Source organism: Hyla sarda, chromosome 1 (assembly GCF_029499605.1).
Source record: "Hyla sarda isolate aHylSar1 chromosome 1, aHylSar1.hap1, whole genome shotgun sequence".
In the NCBI taxonomy this organism is placed as follows: Eukaryota; Metazoa; Chordata; class Amphibia; order Anura; family Hylidae; genus Hyla; species Hyla sarda.
The window spans coordinates 323,129,704-323,140,508 of record NC_079189.1 but is presented as its reverse complement, the minus strand read 5'-3'; positions in this window follow the sequence as shown (position 1 = coordinate 323,140,508).

Sequence of the window (10,805 nt, the reverse complement as noted above, 5' to 3'; positions counted from 1 at the left end):
CAGCAGGGCTCTAGACCCCAGGAAAGGCAGGGGGAGAGAAGCGGGCAGCGACGGCCTCTCTCCCCCTGCCTTTCCTGGGGGTGTATCGGCGTATAACACGCACATAGACTTTAGGCTAAAAATTTTAGCCTAAAAAGTGCGTGTTATACGCCGATAAATACGGTATTTCTTTTTTCTTGAATTCTTGAATTGCTGTGATTAAAAATTGACCAAGGCTGAATCCCAGAGTAAAATGAATGTAGCCAATGTAAGTGGTTTTGTTTTTTTATCTGTGTAATATATTTTTTTATACTGCCACAAAAAAATCTCTAGTATACATTCAGAACTCAAGTGACACTTCGGTTAAACAATATCACACAAAAAATTGGCAGATATCCTTGAAGAAAGATAAAGATTTATGCTTCCTTTGTTGTTGATAATCTGTTTATTGTTCATTTTAAACATTAAAGGCATTAAGGACTAGAGGCGGCTAAATTGGTTATGGAACATTGAAAGACAGATCAAATTCGATTACAGTCCCCTCAAGCACAAGGATTTTTTTTTATTACTAGGTTGAAAAGAGAAGAGAAATTATTAAATTATTATATATTCATGAACTGTTATTCGAATAAAATAAAGTGCCATTGTCATTGTGTAACTTTTTCTATCTCTTGCCATCATTTCCATATGGTACCAAAAATGAATTAACAATTTTAAAGAAAATAAATAAATTAATATGTGTGTTTGCCACCCTTGGAAGAGTGACATTTTGTGGGGCAATCATTTTTTTCGTAGTATGATTCCAATAATACCAAATTTGGATATTTGTATATCAGTTTACTAGTTTATTAATTCACTAGAAACAAGGATCACTCTAATGTCCAATGTAATGGTTTTTGGACATTACAGTGATCCCTGGTTCTAGTGAATTAATATGTCTAACCAATATGGATTCACTTTATTTTGTGGACATACCCCATTATTGGTGACCGCGTGTCATATCGGGTCGGTCTCGGGATGTAACTGAAGCTGGGACCCGGGGCTAATAGCACGCGGCAGCGGTCGCGATGCCGAGCGCTATTAACCCTTTAGACACGGCGTTCAAAGTTGAACGCCGCGTCTAAAGCGAAAGTACAACCTTCCCGGCTGCTCAGTGGGGCTGATCGGGACCACCGCAGTGAAAATGTGGTGTCCTGATCAGCTAGGATGCGAGGGGAGGGTCACTCACCTTGCTCCGGCGCGTCCGATCGGCGATTGATTGCTCCAAGCCTGAGATTCAGGCTTGAGCAATCGACTGCCGATAACACTGATCAATGCAAAGCTATGGCTTTGCAATGAACAGTGCCGGCAACCAGTGTATGCAATGTTATAGCCTCCTATGGGGGCTATAACATTGCAAAAAAAAAGTTAATAAATGTGATTTAACCCTTTCCCTAATAAAAATCCAAATCACCCCCCTTATCCCATAAAAAAAAACATGTAAATAAAAATAAATATAAACATATGTGGTATCACCGCATGCGTAAATGTCCGCACTATAAAAAATATCATTAATTAAACCGCAGGATCAAAGGCGCATGTGCAAAAAAATTCCAGAGTCCAAAATAGCATATTTTTGGTCACTTTTTATATAATGAAAAAATGAATAAAAAGCGATCAAAAAGTCCAATCAATATAAAAATGGTACCGATAAAAACTTCATATCATGGCGCAAAAAAATAAGCCCTCATAACACCCCATACACGGAAAAATAAAAAAGTTATAGGGGTCAGAAGATGACAATTTTAAACGCATAAATTTTCCTGCAGTTTCATGTAGTTATGATTTTTTCAAGAAGTACGACAAAATCAAACCTATATAAGTAGGGTATCATTTTAATTGTATGGACCTATAGAATAAAGATTAGGTGTCATTTTTACAGAAAAATTTACTGCGTAGAAAAGGAAGCCCCCAAAATTTACAAAATGGTGTTTTTTCTTCAATTTTAATGCACAATGATTTTTTTTCCATTTGGGCAAAAAATTTTGGGTAAAATTACTGATGTCACTGCAAAGTAGAATTGGTAGCACAAATAATAAGCCATCATATGGATTTTTAGGTGCAAAATTGAAAGGGTTATGATTTTTAAAAGTGAGGAGGAAAAACGAAAGTGCAAAAAAGGAAAAACCTATGGTCCTTAAGGGGTTAACATCAAAATAACCCCTCTTGTGAGTGCTATTGACAACAATAATCATACATACAATTATCTTGTATTAGTATAGCCTTTATTCACTATTACATACTAGGATAGATATGCTGTGGGTTTTACTTGGTCTCGTTGGTGAGATATCAATGATATACTCACTGATAATTTTCCCTAGCAAGCCTGGATTGGCTAGTATGATACCGTACACTTCTAAGTTTGGCCGCATGCACAAATCACCTTGACAGGCAAACACAGGCGCAGGAGAGAATGTCTCTCTGGAGCGCAGTAAGAGTTTGCATAGTACTGTGAGACTGGTGCTGGGCACAATGTTATGATACAAGGAAGTGAGAAACTACTGTCATGTGAGTATGTTCATTTGTATCCTTAAATTGGATTGGGTATTATTTGGATTTTCATATTAAGTTGGATGTGATGTACATCCTAGTAGGTGGATCTTGGTCTTGAATCTTAATAGGCTGTAGCTATGATGTGAGGTGATGATGCATCATCCCATAGTCCACAAATACCACCAACCTGCATATGGCAAGATGCTTGCCTCATTTACTCCTGATGACGGTGATTTGTCAGCGAAACATGTAGAGGGGGATATTTGTGTTTATGTTTTAACATTGTGTCACTTAGTGCCTGGTTCTTATACAGTGGTGGATAGTTATCGACTTATGTGGAGGAGTTTCTACATAACCTCACTATCAATTATGTGACTGTGGATGTACATCCACGGAATACTGTATTCACTATGACCCAGTGACATGGGCCTTTAACAGTCCATTCAATCACGGGTCTATCTTTATATCTACTATTATTTCAGTCAAAATAAAAGTTAAAGAGTAGCTCCCACCATGTGAAAAAATATTTTTTTTGTCCCTGTCTTTTGCCTATCTATCCTAACCCCATCCCTGCCTTTAATAATGTTTTTACAACCTTAGAAAAACTTAGAAATATATTTTTGACTACCTGGTAGTGTGCTCACTTCCCCAGCAGGCGCTGCGTCACTGATGCCTGCTGGGGGGGGGGGGGGGCGACTTCTGCCCAATAGCACGGCAGGTTGCGCCATGGTCTCCTCCTCCCCGTTTAGCAGTGTAGTGTTATCCGGGAGGAGGAGTATAGGAGCATCGCCCACGTGCCGTGCTATTCTACACTGCCAGGACCGAAACGAAGTACGGGTAAGTGAAGTAAGACCTCACTTACCCGTACAGGACATGTACAGTCCTGGAGCATCAGCACAGCACTGAGATTCAGTGCCGCGATGCCTCCAGACTGTACATGCCAGGGGCGGGGACAGCCGGTGTGCGAGGCCAGGCAGCTAATGCGCACAGCCCAGGCACTCACAGTGCTTGCTCCCACTTGTCTGATTAACAGGCAGGGAGCGAGCGCAGGCTGGCTGAATTCGGACCAAATGCCCGTCGGGGATCATTCCGAATTCAGCTGTGACGTCATGATCACTTTTCTTGTTGTCCATCTAAAAAAAAAAAAAAAAGGCAATCCCGCTTATTGCCACAGTGGATTCTTTTCTGAAGTGGTGGCAAAAATTCAAATAAACATTTTCCATGGCATCTGATGGTTGTGTGTTTTCTGAAGTGACATTGATTTCTTCACGAAATCTGTGCCCAAAATCCATATTAAATATAACATGTGTAAATAGGACTTTAGATGTTAAATTGTGTGGACAATCCGCTCTCTAGAAGTGGGCATGGTAGGTTGCACCTCCAGTAAAAGATTTTGGCCACAAGTCTTGAGCAGCAGAAAAAGCCAGTGTGGGCTGCTGTGAATGGAACAAAGGGACATCAGACATCCATAATCATATACAGCGGAACTTTAGCAATTAATAATACAACAATGACATCATAAATGAGTGGTAAGTATAAAAAAGTAGTTTTTTTTTATATATTTTTTTATTTTTTTAAACCTCTGGTGACCCGATTCCAAATCTTATTTTTGTTTTGTTGTTATGGCCCTTTCCCGTTCCCAAGATATAGGAATATTTTTTACAATTTTGTTGTATATCTGCTAGCATAAGTAGGTGGGAGCCAACTCACATCCCCTAAGCCTCATCAGGGCCAGATTAAGGCTGCCTGGAAGACGGAGCACTTCATTATGATGACCCCCCCCTCCCCCGACAGTTCCCCCATATTAGGTGCAGTATAGTTCCCCTACATTAGGTTGGCTGTATAGTTCCCCTGCATAAGGTTGTAGTTCCCCCACATTAGGTTGGCAGTAAAAGTCCCCGCACATTAGGTTGGCAGTACAGTTCCCCCACATTTCGTTGTCAGTACAGTTCCCCCACATTAGGTGCAATACAGTTCCTCCACATTAGGTGCAGTACAGTTCCTCCACATTAGGTGCAGTATAGTTCCCCCACATTAGGTGCAGTATAGTTCCCCCACATTAGGTGCAGTATAGTTCCCCACATTAGGTGCAATACAGTTCCTCCACATTAGGTACAGTATAGTTCCCCCACATTAGGTGCAGTATAGCTCCCCACATTAGGTGCAGTATAGTTGCCCCACATTAGGTGCAGTATAGTTCCCCCACATTAAGTGCAGTATAGCTCCCCACATTAGGTGCAGTATAGTTGCCCCACATTAGGTGCAGTATTGCTCCCCACATTAGGTGCAGTATAGTTCCCCCACATTAGGTGCAGTATAGTTGCCCCACATTAGGTGCAGTATAGCTCCCCACATTAGGTGCAGTATAGTTGCCCCACATTTGGTGCAGTATATCTCCCCACATTAGGTGCAGTTTAGTTGCCCCACATTAGGTGCAGTATAGCTCCCCACATAAGGTGCAGTATAGTTCCCCCACATTAGGTGGAGTATAGTTCCCCCACATTAGGTGCAGTATAGTTCCCCACATTAGGTGCAGTATAATTCCCCCACATTAGGTGCAGTATAATTCCCCCCACATTAGGTGCAGTATAGTTCCCCCCACATTAGGTGCAGTATAATTCCCCCCCATTAGGTGCAGTATAGTTCCCCACATTAGGTGCAGTATAGTTCCTCCACATTAGGTGCAGTATAATTCCCCCACATTAGGTGAAGTATAGTCCCCCACAGTAGGTGCAGTACAGTTCCCCCACAGACATACAGCCTTCAGCCATATACAGTGTATGGCTGGAGGCTGTATGCCTGTTTACTGTCCCACTTCAGTATTCCAACCACCGCTCCACCGGTCCGGGGTCACAATCTACTGCCATGGCCTATATACCATACCAGTAGGTCCAGGGAACGGAGGAGCGGTGGTTGGAATACTGAAGATGATGTGCCGCTGGTCCCTTACCATGCGCGCGCGCGCCCTCCTCACTGCTCCGCTCTTCTATGGGCGCAGGCATGGGACGTCAGTGATGTCCCTGCGTGCGCTACTTACCGGCGGCCCCTGCATTTTTAAAGTTAACTGCCGCAAAGAGGTAACCGCCGGGACACCCTTGTGTCCTGAAAAGATTTTTCGGGACACAGGGATGTCCCGAATGTGACGGGGGCCCCCTGCGGGCCCGGGGCCTGGAGCCCCCTGCGAGCCTGGGGCCCGGAGCAGGCGTTCCATGAGCGCTAATGATGATCCGGCCCTGAGCCTCATAGTCCCATCCCCCTAAGCTTGATTCACCCGCCTCATCCTCACATCCCCTCACCCTCATATTCACATCCCCCTAAGCCTGATTTGCCCACCTTATCCATATATTCACACCCTATGAGCCCAACTCAAATCCCCTCTGCCTCATATTAACATCCCCTAAAAGCCTCATAGTCACATCCCCCTATACCTGAGCCAGACTCACATTTGCTCAGCCTCAAACTTTAATCTCTCTATACCAGATTTGCCACCCTCAACCTCATATTCACACCCCATTGAGCCTAATTTGCCCCCCCCCCAGTCAGCGTCCATGTACTGTGAACCTGATTTGCCCCTTCATCCTTAATTTTTAAATTAAGTTCACACACACTTGAATATTCAGAGAAATGTGCACATACAGTAGTTAATCAAATAGTAAAAGTAATATATCTTGGGAGCAAGGGGGGGGGGTGCATATGCAACAATATAAAAATGTAATAAAATCAGTACAGTACAACCAATGCTAGTGTTGGTTATACTGACTGCAGATCTTTTTTTTAATAATATTATTAACCTCACCATATATTTACCTATGTTTAAGAAAATGACTGTAATGACTTGACCTGGTTCCGCTTGAAGTTTTCCGGTGTATGGCTAAAGCATCATACGACCGGGCCAATCAGGAGCTTTGAACATCTGGCCAATGGTATTCTGCCTTGGCATCAATGCCCTGTTTGGCTGGCTATATAACCAGTGAGGGATGATCATTCAAAAACGTAGGGACATTTTATTCCTCTCAAATGCTCTACAATGAGATGCAGAGGAGGACACATTTCTTTTAGACCTTTATGATTATAATTACCCTCAATGCTTTCCTCCTCGTGCATACAGCAAAGTCAGCGCTTTTCAATGCCTTTAGGGGAAATACAAGAAATCTACTCCAGCATGTGATGAAACCTTCTAGGTTTTTGTTTTCTTCAGAGAGGCATACCAAGGGGCATTTCTTTCTTATAATTCTATGGGTATCACATATAGATCTGTACATCATAGATCCATAACATAGGTGCTCAGATGAAACTTTATCCTGTTTATTCCTTATCATTTGTCTAAAGAGAAACACTTTTGACCTTTTTCCCTGCTTGTGCTTCCTGCACAGCAGAACAGTCAAAAGACTTCAGATCATCTAAGTGACAAGAGTCGTCTCCACGGATTACTGTTTCTACAGTACAGCACCTACACATTGCTTTATGACAGCAGCCATCAAATCTAAAGTGCTCTACATTCCATTGATTTACTGACATCAAATAACACTGTAACACTTTGTGGGATCTTACATAAATGCTGTAGCCAGTCCTCTACATGAACATCACTGCAAGTTTGTAGATATTGGTTCTCTTAATGGCATGGGGTGGGGAAAAAAAAAAACTTATTTCAAGCAGGTATCCCATTAGAAGACTACTTTGCTGAAACGTTTTTTTCTATCCATTGTGCCCAGGCTGTAAAAATAAAATAACAAACTGTAACTCACCTTCCGCCGATCCCCTAATATTGCTGTCCTTCAGCATCCTGAAGCCTGACATGTCTCACAGCACTCAGCTTTTTGCTAGCTGCAGCGATGTCCAGCCTAATGTAAAGATTGTAAGAAATTATTTTATGCAAATTATTATTTAGGGCAAGTTCATGTGACAAACCTGAGTATGTAAAGAAAACTTAACTGGACTGTACATTTAACCTATCACACTCCCAGGTAACTCTTTTGACTCTTTCACACATGGCAGCCGGAAGCTTTGCCCACCTATGGCACTCTTCTGTAGGGTTTTTCATGTTACATTTTGTTTCTTTTTTATCTTATTTAGGATGTCTTGTGTTCTTGGAGTGATCTTAACAGAATGCCATATCTTGACAATGGTAGCAACAGCCCCAAATCATTTACATTTGTAGACAATATGGTAAGCTGTGGCTTGGTGTATACCCAGTTCTTCAGTAATGCCTTTGTAGCCTTTTTTAGCTTCAGGTGTCTCTAAGACACATATTCTGGAATCTTCTAAATGTTGTTAACTTTAACCTCTTAAGGACTCAGCCCATTTTGGCCTTGTCCTCAGTGCACAGAGCCCTGCTTGTTCTCAGTGCACAGAGCCCTGCATGTCCTCACTGCACAAAACCCTGCTTGTCCAGTGTACAGAGCCCTGCTTGTCCTCAGTGCACAGAGCCCTGCTTGTCCTCAGTGCACAGAGCCCTGCTTGTCCTCAGTGCACAGAGCCCTGCTTGTCCTCAGTGCACAGAGCCCTGCTTGTCCTCAGTGCACAGAGCCCTGCTTGTCCTCAGTGCACAGAGCCCTGCTTGTCCTCAGTGTACAGAGCCCTGATTGTCCTCAGTATAAAGAGCTCTGATTGTCCTCAGTGTACAGAGCCCCACTTGTCCTCACTGTACAGGGCCCCGCTTGTCCTCAGTGCACAGAGCCCTGCTTGTCCTCAGTGTACAGAGCCCTGCTTGTCCTCAGTGCACAGAGCCCTGCTTGTCCTCCCACACTTCCTGTATTTGGACTCCTCACAGACAATAGCTGTAGGGACAAAAATATACGCATTTTTTTAACCAATGTATATTACAAATTGTATTATCTACATTATATTAACGACTGGTACACTTTACCCCTTCCCGACCCATGACATACATGTACGTCATGACTGGGAAGGTTTTCCCGACCTATGACATACAAGTACGTCATGCAGATACTGGCCGCTACTCACGGCATCCCGTCGCACCCGGTATGATGGGGGCTATCACTAATAGCCAGCCATCTTGCCTCAGGACCTAGGGGGGTTTCGTTGCCCCCCCCCCCCACCACCACCACCATTGTAATCGCTACTATCAGCTAGTCAAGTATAAATAAATAAATTAAAATATATGTATATATATGTGATTTTGCACTTTCGTAGAAAATTTGAAAAATTGCTCACAATAGTATAACTCTTCTAATGTCCTAAAAAAGTAAAAGAATGTTTAACAAATGATGCCAGCATAAAGTAGACATGTTGTGGATGTGAATTATGTAAAGAGACACGTGTCAGATTTTAAAAAACGGACTGGGTCATAAAGCCCAAAACTAGCTGGGTCATGAAGGGGTTAAAGAAGCCGAGAACATAAAAAAAAAAAAAATCTATTAGAACAGTGAATCCTAGCATTTCCTAATGTGTAGTTACATAAATGTCTATAAATAGAGTGATCACTCATTTGGGACTAAAATACTGTGTTCTACTGAACTCTAATTTCATTGCCATTGTTTTAGATACAGAGGTTGGTGAGCAAATAGGGACATAGGGGGAGATTTATCAAAACCTGTGCAGAGGCAAAGTTGCCCAGTTGCCCATAGCAACCAATCAGATCGCCTCTTTCATTTTTCAAAGGCCTTGTTAAGAATGAAAGAAGCGATCTGATTGGTTGCTATAGGCAACTGGGCAACTTTGTCTCTGCACAGGTTTTGATAAATCTCCCCCTATGGGCCTGTACTGTGTTCAAAAAGGATTTTATATGTATAGCCTGAAAATGTTATTTCTCTTACATTCCATTTTGCATTATTAACAATTAGAACAGTAAAAAAAAAAAAAAAAAAAATACACACACTATTCCATTTTCTGTTAGATTAAGCACTTGAAATCTAGACCACAGGCACATTTGCTTTCACAATGGATCATTTTATTTTAGATTGTTTCTGCTTACATTGCAGTTTATTTCTATTCGCCTTTTAATCTTTATCGCCATCTGGTGTAATAATCAGGGCATTGCATATTCTTTAAATTCTGTTTTCAGGGCTGGTTTCACACACAGCGGTCACTTGTATGATGGACATGGTGGAAAGCTGATGGAGCTGCAGACATGGTTGGAAAGATGTTAGGTGCCTCCAGCTGTTGTAAAGCTAGAACTCCCAGAATGCCTGGACAGCCAAAGGGCACAGTGGTTGGAGAGAAAAAAAAGCAATTGAAAAGTTCCATCTACCCCAAAATGGTAACAATAAAAACTACAGATCAAAAAGCATAGTTTGTAATCGCCAGGACTCAGGCAACTAGTCCTCTGGGTGGGCCCGGCGGCTGCTCCCTGCCCAGCCAGCTTCAGTGAGGTGTCCTTCTCTATACACAGTCCCTCATGATTAGTTACACAAGTCCTGGCAGCATTTATAAACTATTATTGCTATGAAATGCCAGAGTAAATCGGGGTAAATCATAGTGCCCCAGCATCGTGCTGCCCGCTCTATTTTTTAGGTTTTACTTGATTCGGACAGCATAAAACTGATCACAGGTTCCCTTTCAAGCAGTGTTTTCCAAATAGTGTGTCTCCAGCAAAACTACAACTCCCAGTCAACGGTTTTGGGCATGCTGAGAGTTGTAGTTTTGCAATAGCTGGTGGAACACTGTTTGGTAAACCCTGCTTTACCCTCTAGAGGACACAGAGGTTACCTGTACACCCTGGCTGCCTGTCACGTCCTGGCTATGAAGCCAGAACAGGAGCGATCACACTGATGACTGCCATTAACCCTTCAGATACAGTGATCAATACTAATCCCAGGATCTGAATTATGTGATGGTCGAACAGAGACTGATGGACCACAGTAAAATCACAATCATGCCATCAGTAAAGATGGCCACCGGAGCTCCACTCACTGCTCCTGGCCGTCTGCTGAAATCTTCTTCTCTGGTCTAATCTCTAGAAGACCAGAGAAGTAGATTGCAGATAACATTGATCAGTATTAGCAATCCAAAGATTACACTAAATAGTCCAGGATGGGGACTTAAAAAAGTGTTAAAAAAAAAAAAAAAAAAAAAGAAGTTTTAATGAAAGTGAATAGGCACCTGCCCCGATAAAAAATGAAAATCCCCTCTTTTTTTCATTTTACAGAAAAAAGATGTAACAAAATAAAACTACATACTTCGCGGTATCGCCGTGTGCGAAATTGTCAAATCTATTAACCCCTTAAGGACCAAACATGTTTTTCATTTGTTGCACTTTCATTTTTCCTCCTTACATTTTAAAAATCATAACTCTTTCAATTTTGCACCAAAAAATCCATATGATGACTTTTTTT